This window comes from Natator depressus, chromosome 8, assembly GCF_965152275.1.
Source record: "Natator depressus isolate rNatDep1 chromosome 8, rNatDep2.hap1, whole genome shotgun sequence".
Classification (NCBI taxonomy): domain Eukaryota; kingdom Metazoa; phylum Chordata; order Testudines; family Cheloniidae; genus Natator; species Natator depressus.
The window spans coordinates 14,370,433-14,388,524 of record NC_134241.1 but is presented as its reverse complement, the minus strand read 5'-3'; the positions used below and the strand labels follow the sequence as shown (position 1 = coordinate 14,388,524).

At 40.0% G+C, this 18,092-nt stretch overlaps 1 protein-coding gene across 1 annotated transcript in view; it reads left to right on the top strand.

Annotated features, from left to right (window-relative positions):
• The window catches only part of FNIP1 (folliculin interacting protein 1), a 99,372-nt gene that overhangs the window by 23,850 nt on the left and 57,430 nt on the right, over nt 1–18,092 (top strand).

Sequence of the window (18,092 nt, the reverse complement as noted above, 5' to 3'; positions counted from 1 at the left end):
TTGAAAGTCAGTGGGATGTAGGCTCCTAAATCCCTAAGGCATTTATGAAAATTTTACCCATAATCTCCATACAGTGTGTGTTCATGGCTACAGTTTTTAAAAATGACTAATGATTCTGGACAGCCTACTTGAGACACCTTTTAAAAAAAGGTTGATTTTCAGAAATTGGGTGCTCGGCTTTTTCTGAAAATTCCATCCCCATTTAGATGGTTCAAGTTGGGCACCCAAAAGCACCTGTCACTTTTGAAAATCTTGGCTATATATATATCTTAATTTTTTTTTTTTCAAGCATTGTGTATTATGATTTTCAACCTTGTAGCCTCATTATTGTACTGCTTGGTGTAGCATAACTTATAAACCCAAGGAGAAAACCACCAACCTAATAATATTTCATTTTCCAGCCTATAAACTCTCCTTTTGCAACAGCTTATAAACTTTCCTTTTCTCCATGTTGCTGTTCAGTAGTCTGAGTTCAATGAAAGGAGCATATGAGAGAGACAAAAGATGATACGTTGAGTGCCACTCAAAAATAGATTGGAGAAATAATGTGATTCTTTAAAAACCTCATTCATAAAACCTTTCTGTGCATACCCCCCCTCTTCCTCAGCATGTGTTTGACATTCAGGTCAACTCTATATAAAGCAAACCTGAATCTGGATTGGGTCTGGGTTCAGTAATGCTGAAAATATCTTGTAATTTTTTCTGTTGAGATGCTGATCCAAAGTGATTTATTGGAACAGAGATTTCAGCTGTATCTGAACTGTAAAACAGATCCCTTTCCAGTTTGGGATCTAACTTGACTGACCAAGATGGTAGAGATGGGTTTCAAATGTAATCCACTGTACCTTCTATCTGCAATGTGAAAGGATCCAGGTTTCAGGGTCTAGATTTGGCCTGTCTTTACTTTGGTATATGTTTATTTTTTCAATTGTCTGAATTTAACGAGACCGTTCCATGCAGCTAAGCACTAATGATGTGACAACGCTCCTTCACCTCCTTCCTGGTAATGGTACAAGGTCTCATCCAGGAAGTGTCTGGGCAGTCACCTGTATCCTTATGCTAGGCTGCTGTTTTTATCCTTGTGCTTAGTTTTAAGCCTGTAAATAATTCTGATAATGTAAGTGGGTTGACCCAGAGGTCAATAGCTAAGCACATGCATAAGTGCTGTGCAGGATCGGGGGCCCAGAGCACTCTGCATTTTGTAGGATCAAGTTTGTGGTTCACTTTTTTCTTAACTACCAGGCTATCCCATTTTTCTCATAGGTTAAATACTTTTGCAAACCTCAGATGGAGCTGTTTTTCTGTGCAGTGTGTTCAGATGTCCATTCTTAATTTGTCCTGATCTCCTTGCAGTTATAGAATAGTAAAGTCAAGTTAAGTAGTTTCTTTCAGTGTCTGCTCTATATATAGGCCTACCTGAAATAGTTTCAGGTCACCTTAGAGTTCTTAAATTGGAAAAGCATTGAGCAGCGTTACTATTGCTATGGAGAACTGAGCAGTCTAGACTTTTTCTTCACAGTACCCACATGAAGCTTGTAGTATTTAAACAAGACAGAAATGGACTCGCTTGTCTCTTCTGTATGTTAATTATGAAGACCCAGTAGGGTAGAAACTGAATGGAATGTTCAGTACTTGAGTTTGAACTAAGTTGCAGAGAAATGCCCTCATAAGAACGGCCCTACTGGCTCAGACCAAAGGTCCATCTATCCCAGTATCCTGTCTTCCGACAGTGACCAATGCCAGGTGCCCCAGAGGGAATGAACAGAACAGGTAATCATCAAGTGATCCATCCCCTGTCCCCCATTCCCAGCTTCTGGCAAACAGGAGCTAGGGATACCATCCCTGCCCATCCTGGCAAATAGCCATTGATGAACTTATTCTCCATGAATTTACCTAGTTCGTTTTTGAACCCTGTTATAATCTTGGCCTTTGCAACATCCTCTGGCAAAGAGTTCCACAGGTTGACTGTGTATTGTGTGAAAAAATACTTCCTTTTGTTTGTTTTAAACCGGCTGCCTAGTTTAAGGGTGCTTTGAAACACCATCTTGGATTGGTCATATCCCCGTTTGTCATAGTGAGTGCTGACTTTATCAGTATAATGAAAATCCAATATATAATTTAAATTAATCTCAGGTTCAGAGCTATTCCTTTATGCTTTTGATTTTTAGTAGCATGTATCAGAACTACTTTTTAATCAATATGAACAATTTGGTGGCTTTCATAAAGATCATTATATACTTTTTAATCATACGACACAGGCTTCTGTTATATCAACTAAGGCATAAGTATTCCCAGAGACTGGTGGTTTAGTGCCCCTTTGCTGAAGTTAATTCCAATTAGATAATGATAACTGGGCTCAAAAATTGTAAGTAAATTGAAATTTATCATCTGCAATGCTGACAAGAAAAAGTTGACTACAAAAGAAAGATAGTTTAGAACTTGTGAAACCTTGCTTGGCCACAGACTTCCTGGGTAACCTTGGTCAAGTTATTTAGTGTCTCTGTGCCTCAGTTTCCTATCTGTAATATGGGGGGAAAGCACCTCACAGCCTCATGGGAGTGTGATGAGGAGAACTACCTTACATTCTGGGAGATGTTTTGGCACTATGGTTGTGGGGGCCATCTCAGTAGAAAAGATAGAGAGCAATGCCCACAAACATTAACCTCTTATGTCTTCTCCATCCGAGTGTTGTATATGAGGGGGAAAAAAACAAACCTCCTCAATTCACACCTTCCTGTCTGTTTCCCAGTGCGTCTTATGATAGCTGCATCTGTCTTTTATGTCCTGGCCCTTCAAACAGCTGCTGCTGAATATCGCTCCTATTGCCATGAATATGGTCCTTGACTACTTTTAGTTAAACACAGGTGTTTGACTGCTGTACTCAGGAATATGTTTGCAGGATTGGGCCCCTGAATTTTAAGTTGTTCAGGGACTTCAGCAATTAAACATCCACAGCTGGCCCAGGTCCTCTGACTCAGGCTTGCAGGGCTTGGGCTGTGGGGCTGTAAAATTGTGGTGTAGATGTTTGGGGTTGGGCTGGAGCGTGAGTTCTTGGACCCTGAGAGAGAAGAGGGTCCCAGAGCCCAGGCTCCAGTCTGAGCCTGAATGTCTGCCCTGTAGTGTTACAGCCCTGCAGTCCAATCCACCTGACATGGGCCAACTGCGGATGTTCAGCTGCTGTGTAGACATACCCTATTTGTCTTGTGCAAAGCCAAGAGCTTGTTGGCTCTTAACAAATGGCAGAAAATCACTGGAAGTGACGAGATGAGAAGTGTTGGCCATAATTTATTTTCAATAGTGTTGCAAGTTCATCGGCTAATATGCAATATGAGTGTATAGGAACATCACCATAAATAGTTTATAACTGTACTGTATTTCATTCGTTATATCTTAATTTGTTATGCTTGTTTAAATAATCAACACCTGTGGTTTAGCTTGCAGTTGTTCTGGTGTAACTGAGACTGAATTTTTGGTGCATTCCAAAGACCTTGATTCGGCAAAGTGTTTAAATGTGTGCCTTACTTTCAGCCCGAGTATTTCCATTGATTTCAGTGAGACTACTCACATGCTTAGAGTTAGGCACATGTTTAGTAGCTTGCTGAATTAGAGCCTAATATTTGTAAAGTAACCGTTATGATTAGAGGGCCCATGAGGAAGTATAAGGCCACACGGGTCTAAAAATGTTACTATTGAAATAAATTCTCTAGTAAAGATTCGAGGTTGTATATAAATATCCCATGCAGTATTTTTCCCATGGAAATAAGCTGTAGGTATCTAACACATCAAAATGAAATAAAATATAGTCTGTGGAAAAATCATTAGTTCACCATTGCTTAATGTCAGTTTTATATGAACATTTTTATAAATGATCTAATAACATAATGAGTTAATGTACACCGAGTAACACTGACTGTGAAACCAGATTTTACCCTGAAAGTGTTAAAATATTTTAAGTGTCAATACGTCAGGCTTTAGTTCAAGTAAATACATGTAGATTAATTTCCTCCAACTTTTCCTGTTGTAAATATCCACACCATTTGTAAATTGGTTTACATTATAATGAAAATTGATTTGTTTTTGTTTTTTTAAAGAGTCTGTTGCTATAGCAGCCAGGCCCAGTACAAAAAAGCTGTCTGGCAAAAGGAAACCTGAAAAATATTGCCGTGGCCAGGATCGTACCCTAGGAAAGTTGCTCATACACTTAAAATAAAATAAGTGCATCATATCCTGAAACAGCTCAGACCTGGATCACCAGAGGAAAGGGCCTGCTCTCAGAGAGCTCTACCTACATTCCTTGCAAGGTTCACTCTAAAGAATTTAAGAATCAGAATATCCCCGCTTGTCTTAACTTCTGTGATGGGATAAAATGAATAGGGGTCTCTTGGGCACCCAACTCCCAGACCATTTCAGTGTTTGTTTGTTAGCAAAAGAAGTGATTTGGCGATTGGCTTATATGTAAAGAAATGTCCATTTTGTCTGTCAGAACTGGATGTCCCCTCTGTGGTTTGCTAATATAGAAACTGGCAGAACAAGCATGACTCTTTCTTTGGTGTTAGGGCTTGCATCCTTATTTGCTTGCGTCACATTTGTATCTCATGACTGAATGAATCAACACATAATTAAGTGGTCACATGAGGGATGGAGTAAAATGTTACTCATACCCTTATCATTGTGAATCTTTGGACGATCACTGCTCTTCCTTGTGTGAAAAGAAAAGGAGTACTTGTGGCACCTTAGAGAGTAACCAATTTATTTGAGCATAAGCTTTCGTGAGCTACAGCTCACTTCATTGGATGCATGCAGTGGAAAACTGATGAAGTGAGCTGTAACTCACAAAAGCTCATGCTCAAATAAATTGGTTAGTCTCTAAGGTGCCCCTAGTACTCCTTTTCTTTTTGCGAATACAGACTAACATGGCTGCTACTCTGGTTCCTTGTGTGAGAAATCCTGAATCATTTTTTCTCCAGGATAATGGATTGAATAAACTGCAGGAGAATCTACACTCTAAGAATTGTACATGGGGTGGGGCGACAGAGGGGAATGGATGGAGCTGTTGGAAAAAATCCCAGTGGTCAAGTTTACACGTGTGTTTTCAAGACACTGGAGGACTTTTTAAAAGATATCAGTCTTTGTTCCCCCCCGCACCCCCAAGCTTCCTTTGATTCCAGCTGGAGATGCAATTGGTGGCCAAGGAATGCAGGATGAGGCATTCAGGCTGGTTTGGCATTTGTGGGTGAATAATAACTAATAGCCTGTTTTAATTTTGATTTATTTTTTTTAATTGCATCAAGTTACAGAGGCTCTGTTGCAATCGCTTTCCATGTCCGGCTGGCACATACTTGTCTGGAGATTTATTGGGTTCTCAATTATCGCCTAGTCACAAGTGCAGCCACCTTAATCAATTATATGGACGTGGACTATGGCCAAAGAACGCTCAAATCCCCGCACTACATGTTCAAGCCATATCAATTTCACAAGCAAGGCAGTATTTTTTCCTTATAAGATTTGGGAAACAAACACTGCAGCATGTTTTTAAAATATATAAACAGGTTGCTTCGTTGATGCTGGCAACCTCTGTCATGTACTGGGCTCCAGAGCGGCATGTGTGGATCTTCTAGGGTGGTCACTGGGAACTAGGGTTGCCAGGTGTCCGGTTTTCGGTTTTGTGCCATTAGATAGTTGGCAACCCTATTGGGAACCTCAGCCTGCATGAGACTGGCTTGCCTGCCCTCATCCCCTAGAGCTGGAGTCTTTTCTCACACAGTGGTTGCAGGATTTAGATGTCCACCAGGGGTCATCTGTGTATCCCCTGAGCTGGACAGCAGTCCTGTTGAACATGAGTTTGTTGGTTATGGTCTTTTTGGGTTACAAAGCAGTGTATGGCTGCTAGCTTTGGGGAAATCTGCTCTGCTGGTCAACAAGTTACATACCGGAGTGGCTTGGCATGCAGTTTGCTAGAATCAGCACAGCAAATCAGTGATGCTCCAAATACTATGTAATAGCAGCTGCAGTATTGTCAACTCCATGCATTCAACAATCATGAGATTTTAAAAATACATTTTTTTTGCTTTCTGGTTTTTGAGTCTTTGTCAAGCTTTTCTCTGCAACCACAAGGGCTAGGTACTTTTTTCTTTTTAAATGAAAGCTGAGATTGTCCCGTGATCACCTGACTACCGGAGCTGGGGCTTTAAGAAAAACACCAAGTATTGTCAGATTCACAATAAAATTGGTAGTACTGACTTGGTAGTAGTCGTCAGGTAGAGCAATGGCAGAGAACGTCCCCTTGTGAGGAGGGAGTTCCTATCCATCTCTCTGTCCATGTTGCTTAGATGAGTCCTTGAATTCCAGGGTGACTGGCTGAGCTGTAGCTGGAGACAGAGGGGAATGAAAAAAAAATACACTCAACTTGGTTTGCTGCACATGGGGAATTCTTCAGGCAGACCTGACAGTTTCACAGTCATTCTGTCATTTTCCAGAGCCCTTGAGTTCTGGGAATGGACACGCACCCTTACAGGAGAAAACAGATGGTTTCATTTAATGTTCTTCCATCAATTGACCAGACAGGAAGGAGGAAAACATGGTGCAATCAGTGACCTTTGTTTGGATCTCAGTGATATCACCTTCATGTCTTGTGTAAAAAGCAGGGATCCCATATTGCGCCTGGTCTCCTGCTGCCACGATGCCAGCCCAGAGAGGTGTTTTGATATTAAGTGTGTGGATATATGCTGTATGGGTACATTGGTATTTATAGGGTATGGATACTTCTATCCATAATCTTTTATAATTGGTCTGTTTGTTAGGAAGTTACATGACTGTTTAATAAAATATTTACTTTTTCTTGATATAGAAGCAGATGATAGGCCATCAGGATGCTAAGGTGGTGTAAATCAACATGGAAGCTCCATGGAAGTAATAGCAGTATTGCCAGCTATCACAAGTTTTATCAAGAGTCTTACAATACTTGTTTTTCTTAAAGCTCTGGCTCCTGGAGGCATATTATTAGGAGAGTGCCATATTTAATTGATTTTTTTAAAAAAACCAAACCACAACCTTTTCTAGCCTTCTTGCAGAGAAAAGCTTGAGAACATGACTCCCAAAGGCTCAAAAAACCAGAAGAGAAACAAAAAGAACCCAGAATGTATTATTGTTTTTAAAATCTCATGATTCTTAAGGTAATTTTGTTGTTTTGGGGGCCTGATTCATGATTTTTGAATGCTGGATATTGATGATTCTGTGATGGAATTTTGCTGATTTATATCCGCTAAGAAGCTGGCCCACACACCTTCAGATTCAGTGGCAGCAGAGATCTTATATTCAGACTATCTCTATTGATAGTAAATGTTTTCATATCTTCACAGTGTGCCCTTTTTGAGTTCTTTGATGTATTCAACATATATATGACCTCCAAAATTTAAAATATGAAGTCACCGTTTATTCATGTAAGAAATCGGCTTAGCAACTCATAAACTTAAGCTAGTAACCTTGTTTTTTTCAAGTACCTTGAGTTGCATTGAAACTGCTTCATGTCCTGCACTGTGAAACAGCCAAAATTAGTTTTTCATATTAATAATTCACAGTGTTGGGAACTTGCAGGAAGCGTTGATGCTAGTTTTAATGGGGGAAATGCAACATATTGTGTGCAAAGTAATTTTATGTAGAAGTTAAATGTAGATGCTTTACCATTGAATGTTAGGTTGTCTTTAAGACTATGCAGAAGGGATGGGAAGACAGAGGCAAAAGTTCTGTACATGGGTTTAAGGATCAAAAGAAAACATTGCCAGAATTACACAGAAAAAAATCAACACATTAAAAAAGGCATCCTTTCCAGACAAGAGAATTTCATTTGCTTTTTAAATATATGACCTAAGTGAAGACAAGTTCATGTTCCCCACTCTATTACCATAACTATTTGTATCTATCGGGAGTGATTTGTGTTGGGATTTTTTCCCAAAACTTTCCATTAAATACACACAACACTAAAGTATTTACTCTTTATTTTTAATAGCTACAGGGAGAGATTATTCAGCTCTCTGATTACTCTGGAGTGCACAATAAAATAACTGTTTGGCAGGGGAAAAAATGCCCTGTTGTTTTGCAGTACCAGTTGGTATTATGTAGGTTTGTTTGGTGTCTCATGTCTTATTTATAGGAGATGGCAGTTGGAAACTGGATACAAAACAAACACCAGTGTTCCAGTGTAGCTTAACTATGCATCAGATTCTTTCTCTGATGGTTTATTTTTTACATTAGCATCTTTACTTAATTTTTCATGTAGTTTTTAAAGGGGGACACCGTCCTGCTCAAGCTCAAACATTTACCATGTGAAAAGGAAGGTAAATCCCATGTGGCATTGTACAAGGTCTCTTTGTGTCTTATTTAGGGTCAAGTCCCTTCACGCTGTCAATAAAAGTAATTACTCCAACTTGAAGTCTTCTTGACTTAGTGTGAGCACCATGCGTAAAGGGTTTGTAGGATTTGGTCCTACGTTAAAGCTTTGTTATTATTTATATATATAAAAGCATTTCTTATTGGAAACCATAGGGTCTAGTGTTCTTTAAGGAAGATAGATCTGGGGGCCTAAGCAGGTTGACAGGATCTATGATTCTATGATCCTCTTAAAAGTTTCTCTAGATTGGTAGAAAATGCAGCTCTTTCAGTTATCTTGCTGAGGAAATATGGGTTGCCTTCCTTCTTCCTGATTATCTTGGTTGCTGCTAACTTTAAGCTGCTGGGAAAGCCTGGATTCATATACATATATTCCAATTCCACACCTTTACGGTTCTCTATTCAATACTGTCAGTTTCTTTTCCCAGCCAGCAAGGAATTCAGTAGTTCTTTTCTACAATGATCCAAAAATGCACATAAAGCAAAAAATTTTAAAAGTCTAGCTCAATAGTAATTCTAGGAAGGCAAGTATTTTATAGCGAAAAGGGATCAAAATATTTCTAATCAGGTTTCAAATCAAATCATCATTGGTTTTCATTTTGTTTTTCTGCCCTAGCTTCAAGCTTCTATCATCTTGCATTACTAGCCAAAGATAGGACCATTTCTTGGCTTTGGTTTTTGGTGTAAATGCACCAAGCCTGTGAGGGAACTTTACTTATGTAAGACAAATTCTAAGCAAAAATAATTCATTGTGTTCTCAACTATTGGACAAAATGGCTGAAACTCCTTTATTTAGCCTGAACTTGGGGTTTGAACAAACTTTTATCTCAAGAATTTAGAATCAGGTGATTTGTTCCCCAAAATTGCATTTATGCTTTGGCTGCAGTTTTGACTCCGTATGCAGTAAAGGCAATAAACCCCTTTCTGTGTGACTGGTTATTTTATTCTGGTTTAGCTGTACTTTGTTGCCTTAGTTTGTAACAATCTAGTATTGTGATCTGTGCAGGCAGCCCCACTGACTTAAGGATGAAACCTCCGGTTTCAATCCTGGATGCTGCTCCATGCAAAGAGACCCCTGCATCTAGGCAGGCCTTCAGGGTGCAGAGAGCCTAGGATCCTCTATCATGGAGTTCATTGTGGGATTGGGGCCTCAGGAAGGACATTTTGGCAAATTTTGCTTTTGAACTTTGAACTATTAAAGTATTTACCAGCTGTGTTGCCTAAATTGATATTTAAGCCCCTAAATAAGCAGCCTGATTTTTTCAGAGGTGCTGAGCATCTGTATCCACTGTTGAAGTCAATGGGAAAATATTGGCCTAAATGGGAAACTAAGACAACTCTCTCTGAGCTACAAAATTTTTAGAAATCCTTTTTCATGGAGGCACCTATCAGTATTAGAAGCTGCATCTCTATCACAAAATTAATTCCATGCTAATAGCACAGGGAAGAGGACACAACTGTGTATGGGAAATAACCAATAGTGTAATTAGATCTACTTTACTAACTCAGAGCCTGATCTTGTGCTCCTTATGGGACCAGAAACTCCCATGGTCCTCAGGTGAAGTGGGGTACGCATATATCTCTGTGGAACAGGATGTGTCTCGGGTAGCCATACAGGAAAAGGTTGACTGTTTCTGTGTGTATGCATCATGGTAGTGGTGCTTCTAACTTATCCTATGGCCTTCCTGAAACATACAGAGTATTGTCAGTATAGGATGCGGTAGTTGTTGCTGTCTGTCTGTCTGTCTGTAGTTATGAGGCTTGACTTGACTTAGCACATCTTGAGTGATATCCATTCAGATTTTTTTTCCTGCTCACTTGTTAGACTGTGGCTGCGTCCTCTTTCAAAGCTTGTCTCTTTAATGTGCATCAAGTTACTGTGAGATAATATGGAAACTTCAGGCGTTACTCCTGTAAATAAATGTTTACATAATACATTGGGCTCAACTCCTCACTGCTGCATCCCTAGGAAAAAAGGTCACTTTTGACATCATTGACTTTTATAGAGAGCAGTGCATACAGAGCACATAACATAGATGGTTTTCAAGCAATTTCATTCTAGCAAGAGCATGTTACTGTGTTATTGGTTATGCCCCTTGGTAAGCAAGAAGATAACTTAGGGTCAAATGTTATCGTCTATAAGGGAGCTGAGAGTATGAAAGGCAGAATCTGAGTTTAAGGCACCAATCCCGCCAACAATTTCTCACATGATTAGCTTTACTCGTTTGAGTAGTTCTGCTGATTCCACTGGGATTACTCACTAGTTAGGTGTTATGTCAAACATATGCATAACTGTTTGCAGGATCAGAGCTTTGGTCCTTAATTTTGGTCACTCTAATGAGCACAAGAGATTGTAGTTCGGGATGTTATACTGAGTTTCTACTTCTGGTATTTATTTCCTGTTCCCATTACAAGGGATCAAAAAGACACCACTCAAGTAGGGTTTTGAAGTAAAATCCTGACTCCACTGAAACCAGTGGGATTTTTGCAGTTGACTTCAGTGGAGCGAGGGATTCGCCCTTGGAGTCCTAACATTCTGCGTGTTCCACAGGGGTATCTGTTTGTACAGGAACTCTGTGTTCTTCAATGGAATTCACCCTGGAAGGTAGGAAATCCTCTGCAGGACAGGCTCCAGGAATGAAGTTTGTGAAGCTATGTATTAGCTCATTCTGCTTCTATGAAATTAAGGGATTAGCAGTAGTAGTGCATTTTGCGATGGGGGGGATGCTGCAGAAAATCCTAATGTTGGAAAACAGATTCTGATAACTCCCTGTGTATCCTAGGTGCTAGCAAAACCCTTAAGTTTCCAGATACAGAGTAAATTAAAGTGAGGCTCCTCCCAGATTTTTAAGGATGAGGGTCCCCACTATGTGTTATTTTTCTACCTCTGCATATATCCTACTTTTTCACACTCTCTCTCTCACACACACACACACACACACACACACACACACACACACACACACACACACACACACACACACGCTGAACCTTTCTGGATGTTTCACTGTCCACCCAATTCCAAAGATTTTGGGACAAATCCTGTAAACACTGAGCTTTTTGCTCTTGTGATGGTATTACCAAACAGCTTCCATCTATGGCCAGGGGTTACCCCAAGAGCAGTTATGAAACCTTGTTTACAGCTCTGAAGCTGGTCAGGATTTCTTAGCAGGTCTTATTACACATCTCCTGTTTCTAATCTGTATATTGCCATCCAATTGTCTTGACTGTTCCTGATTACTTGTAATCTTAATGAGCCTCTATAGAGCATACAGTGCCTTCTTTGTTCCTATTGGAGATTGATGGTGGGGAAAGATAGAGGTTGCTGGAAAACATGAAATGTTTCCTTTTTCACTTAGCATGAAACATACTTCAGTTCTGCACTGTAACTGTGTATCAACAATCCAAACCTGTGCAATAAATGTGAATAATTGTAGGCATCATTTTTGGATTTCCAGTATAAAGCAGGCACCCTATCCTGTTAAACCTTTAAAGGCCTTATTTTAATGGTGAAATCTGTGTGCATGAATCATAGCAGAGCTGGGATTGGCTGGCAGGCTCATTGCAGATCCAGGTGGCATACACTGACAGCTCTGGGTCACATGATGGCTATTAGTGCTTGCTTTTCCACTCGCCTGGCTCAGCCTGTCAGCCTGGGTTGGACTGGAGCATCCTGCAGCTTCCAAGAATGTCAAGGGGGAGGTGTCTGAGAGCAAGCTGCTTTGTTTTTCTCCCCTCTTCTTCGATCAGTCTGAATTCCTGACAAATGTGGATCCTGGGGGTTTAGAACTGCAGCCACAATTGCCAGGGAATTCTGGTCATGAGGCTCAACCCATATTGGATTCACTAAAGAAGAAGGATAGATTTAAACTGGCATGTACAGCCTACATTGACTGCCAAAGCAGCACTTAGCTATCAAATGAATTAGACTGATCTTCTCTCCTCCGCAGTAATACACTTGAGGAGACAAAGGAACTGGAAAAACAGACAATGTTTACTTTAGTAAAGATCCTGGACTGGGCAGCGGAATGGAAGGACAGGATATTGGTTATGAAACTATAGGACAGTGTAGATGGATCCTTGTGGAAAAGTCCATATTTTGCTTCAGGGATCTGCTTTCTTTAAGGCTGGTTTTATGATCCGGTTGCCAGGATTAAGCTTTTTGCATTGCCGCATGGAGAGTCTTTTGTTTGAGTTAAATTCAGACCTCTCAATATGTCACCTGACAGTCTTGTGGTTTTGGATGAATATGGCTCATTGCTATTATTAACCTGGGTTGGCAGCTGGGCATAACAGGAGTTTATAGGGATTTTGAAAAGTGGAACTGCTTGGGGGACAAAGATGCTTCCCAGGTATGATAAATACTCACGTTATTGAAATTATTTTAACAATTTGGTTACTAAATATCTTAACAATAGATCTGATGCCATAACACTTTTTTTATAGAAATGTCATGCTTTCTAAAATAGATATAGTTGATAATGCCTATAGCTGTATATAGAGTAGCACTATTCTGCATTTTAAAAATACCTTAAATTAATGTCATTTGCTATAATTTTGGAAAGGCTAATGCTGATGTGCTAAAATAATGTGAAGTGTTGTGTTCAGGGCTAATGAATTTAATCTGAAGGGACTAATCTTGCTTTTTGTGTGTTTTTATATATTACAGAGTGGTTTTCCAAAAGAACAAATTAGGGAAAGTGTGTGTGTGTGTGTGTGTGTGTGTTTGTAAATCCTCTTGAAACTAACCAGGTGTTTTCTGGAATGGCATGCATTTAATATGCCCAAAAATCTATGTTGAGGAATTGCTAGTGTTGACTTTAAATTCTTGATTGCTGGAAGTCAAGTTGTAAAGATGGTCAACATATTTAATCCTTTTCACAAACCTTCTGGGGTATTTATTTTCACAGTCTCAAGATGATTTCAGGTTAACGTGTTAATTATAATATGGTTAACCAGTCTATACTGTGTCTTTATATTCTGAGTACTTTTTCTCGGGGGCCAGCAAAGAAGAACTAAGTCCATATTTAAAAGGGCATTTAGAGTGTATTGGAGTTTAAAGTGTGAATTAGGCATCCAAGTGAGAGCTGAACGGATAAACAGAGGCAAGTGACTAACAGGTGGGAGTTAAAAATGAAAACAAACGAAGTTAGTGTAGTTTGCAGCTAGGGACTCAGACAGCAAGTTAGAATTTAGGAGCCAGTAAAGGTGGAAACCAGCTGAAGTTTAGGTCCCGATATACTGTACAGAGTACAGAATGTCTGACCGTTTTCTGTGTGACCAATGGTACAGTATGTGCACAGTGCAAGCAACACAAGGATCCCAGGGACTGGGTATTACAGTTACTCAAAGTGAGGATTGCTAAACTGGTAGATCAATGAGACAGATTTATAGATGTGACACAAAGCTGGCATTTGCAGCCTGCAGCTGTGCCCTTCCTCCTTCCAGGGTGGAGCACCAAGAAATGTAAAAGAGCAGACTCAGCTTTCATTTACAAGAAAAGTCAGCTTCTAGCCCTCTTCCTCGTGGCAAGCCTTGAAAACGTAACCTCTTCAAACCAATGGCTAGGGATAAAAGCTTGTCAGTGATCCTGCTTTAGAGATCATAGCTTATTCCCTGACAGCCATCCATAGCCACAGACCCTTGATTGTTGGAAGATCCCAGACTAAGTTCACAGCTGTAGGAAGCAGTGTCGAGGAGGGCAGTAGGGTAAGCTGCCTCCCAATCAGCTGACCCTGACTGTGGCCTTTGTCAAATCACATAGGTCAGAATTTTCTCTGCAGGATTGGGCCGTACATCCTAAAATTCACCAAAATGAACACACAACCCTGCAGCAGCCTGAGACCTTTTAAGGACAACTGTACCTTGCAAAGCTTTTCTAAGTGTTGGTCCTGTAATTGCACTAGCAATGGAATCTCCTTATCTCCTTCCCCCATCTGCAACCATAAGGCCATATTACGTCTCAGAAATTTAAGTAGAACTCCTTGCTTAAAACACCATGAATGCAAAGCAGTGGTATGAACTGGATTCCCTATTCTTGGATAATTCCTTTCATTTGCATTTCTGGTGTCTCTTGCAAAAATGGCTACATTAAAACTGGAAATACTGTCAACACACCACCCATTATATACCTGATGGGTTCCAAATTAGTTGTACTCTTTCAGGAAGAAGATCTATGTGTCCTGGATAGTTCAACATACGTCTGTATAAGTACAGTAGCAGTCAAAACAGTGAGTGAGTTTCTCACTTGTGGTGAGAAAATGTTCGAGAATGTCCTCACTCCAAGTCCTGCATTCCATTTTTTTTTTTTTTTTTTTTTTGGTCACATCGTCTCAAAGGCATAGGCATGGAAAAGATCCAGGAGCACACAGCAAAAATGTCTGGAGGATTGGGGGAGTGGTAAAGAGAAGGAAATCCTTAAGGTGACAGGGGATGGAACCAGATCAGCGGTAATAGCGATAATGTAATGAATGGTACATAGAAGGCCAATATGGTGCTCCTGTTTACTTTTCCCCATAATAAAATAACTGAAGGGCTCTCAAAATCAATAGGCAGCACACGTACACCTAATAGAAGAATATATATTTTATGCAACTTGTAGCTAAACTGTGTAACTCTCTGCTGCAGGATATTTTAAATGCATACAGCTAAGAAAGATTTCAGAAATGGATTACACCTTTAGACTTAGAATCTAAGCTCTTCAGGACAGGGACAAACTTTTTGTTATATGTTTGTTCAAGACTTAACATAATGGGGTCCCAATCCTGGACTGGGGACTCTAATCACAACTGCCATACACATAATAATCCTCTAAGAATAGCATCTGCAGGTAGATTAGTTAAAACCACAAGGGCTGTGAATCCCCATGCTTCGGAGTGTAACTGATCACCAGCTGGGCCAGGAAAAAATATCCCCCTCCCACTCCCCCACATAGCATTGTCCTGCTAGCTGTGTTATGAAGCATCCGGCATTGGTCATCATCAGAGCGAGGGCACCAGTCAAGATGGACCCGAGTTCTGTTCCAGTGTGGCTGTTCCTATCAACGTTCTAAAAAGGTGCTAACATGAAAAACATGCAGAACAGATAAGCTGCTGTAAACTATAAATATCATTTGCGTAGATGCTTTTAAAAATAGTTTGAAGTGATTCATCACTGGGCAGTTTTCATACCTATGGGTAACATGATGTTGAGAACAGTAATTTGACTGATAGTTTTAGCTTGCTGTTTGGAGACCTGGCCATATCTTTATTTAAAGAGGTTTTGCTTTTTGGTAATTTAAGTTACAGGTTTCTATTTATTTGGTGTCTTGATTAGTTTGCTCTGATTTCATTTGTACTTCCAAAAAAGTTGTGTTAGTTATTAAAAAGTAACCTGGTACTGCCCCAAGTCATTTAGACATGAAATCTTATTTGAGGTAAAATCTTTGCCAAGAGAAAAAACATCATTAAGGTAATTTCTTACTGTGGTGAAAAAGGTTCTGTTGATATTCTAAAGAAGAACAAGGGGGGGTTGTGTGTTTCTAGTTACAGATAAAAAAATTGAACTTTTAATGGACTGAGGGAGGATTTGTGTGTGTTGTCTCATTTATTAAATCCATAGGGATGGAGTGTAACATCATCTTAAGATCACCCTAACCCCCTCAAGAGAAATATTTGTGGTAACAACAAATGCTGTGTGTTAGAGATGTGTGAGAAAATCCTTTTATGAGAGGGAATTCAGAACGGTGACTTGTATACTACTGAACAAATCTCAGCAGTGGTGTTTTAAATGGTTTTGCAAACAAATTACATTCAATGGGATTCAAAGAGGGGAAAGGAAGAGCAAAGAGATGTCTGACCATTGAATTTCCAGGAGTGGATGTTTTAGCAATATTACTTCTAACAAGATTTGCAAACATTTGTGACTTTTTGAAAATTACTTTGTTAGTTTGGTGATTCAGCCAGGTAGTATTCTGAGAATTGCTTATGCCCCCACTTCTTCCCCATTCAGTGCAGGAGCAGAAATGACAAGGACATTTAAGGTGATAAAGTTAAAAATGATGCACCCCCTTGGTTGTGTTGTGTAGTATTACCCTTTGGAGAGAAGTCCATCTTTACGATCTAATTGCAGCAGATTCGACCAACATACTATGTGATATCTGGAAGTGTACCTGTAGAACCAAGTCATTCTTCACCATTTAGGGGCCAGGTTCCAGCACTTCATTGCTAAGATCTAAAGAAAATGACTTACATTTTTGAGTTGCGTTTTAAATAATTTGTTTGCTTATATAAGCTTTAAAGAGGCTATTTTTCTCATATTTCCCATCTTTGAACAGCCGTATTCTTTACATGATTTGCTAATTATGGATGGGATTTTCAAAAGCTCCTAAATTATTTAGGTGCATGTGAAAATCTCACCCTATACAAATTATTAGTATTTATTTGAGGCCTATGGGAACTACAATAATACGATCAGGACAGGAGATCTGTGGTGCTAAATGAAATGGTCCACCCCATCTTCCTCTGTTAGTCCTTCAGAATATGAAATTTGTGACATCACAATCCTCTATCATGACAACCGACTGAGATTTCTTAAAATCAGCTCCACAGGAAGATCAAGTAGCAGCAGCTGGCTTATGCAGGAGAAACTTCTCATTAACAAAACCGGTCAAGATTTTCACAGCAGTGTTGGGAGGTTTAGACACGGCTTTCATTAACATGAGTACTACACATGAGTCTAAATCCCCTAGAGTGCTGTGAAAACCTCAACCAAATAGCAATTACACTTCATAGTAAGGTACCATTTATGAAAAGAATATATAGCTATATGGGTATATCCATGAATCTTTCCTCTCACTCTCCTCCCCAAAGAAAAAGTTTTCTCTGCGTCTTACCATAATTTCCCCAAAGGTTGTTATCCCACACACGTGAAATTGCCAGCAATAGAGGGGCATTATACAAGGCAGTCCTTTTGCATCCTTTGAGTCTCGGGTTAAGAGCTAAATGGTTTTGACAGCCTTGTTTGGGCCCTCTATCATAGGTAGCCCCATTATGGTAGTATCAGCCTGCCTCACCGTCTTTGATATATTGATCCTTTCAACACCCCTATGAGATAGAGAAGTACCATTATACCCGTTTTACAGATGGGGAATGGAGGCACAGAGCAACTAAGTGACTTGCCCAAGGTTACACAGGTCTGTGGCACTGCAGAGACTTGAACCCCAAGTCTCAGACTAGTGCTGTAACCACTGGACGGTCATCTTCCTCTGCAGTGAAGACAGTCCCCCACACTTTGGGAATACAGATGGGCAGATCCTTAGCTATGTAAGTATTTCTTTTACAACAGCGACTATCTGTCCCAGAGTATTGCTCTGCAGTATTTGTTTTGGGAGCGCGCACTCCATATCGCCGACAGTAGTTTGTATATTTTCTCCAGATGCTCTTTTTAGATGTCAGCCTTACAATACTTTACATCTGCTAAACAGGAGAGCAAAACTACTCTGTGTATCCTGTTTCTTGCTAAACTATGTGTCTAAGCATATGTCTACAGTGCTATTAGGCACCCACCTGTAGATTCGTACCAGCTGCTTCAGGTTTGCAGGGTTCAGGCTCTGATATCCTCCCACCTCACAGGGTCTTAGAGCCCAGGCTCCATCTGTGCCCAGACGTCCACACTGCAATTAAACAGCCCCGTGAGCCCGAGTGAGCTGGCACAGGTCAGCCATGGGT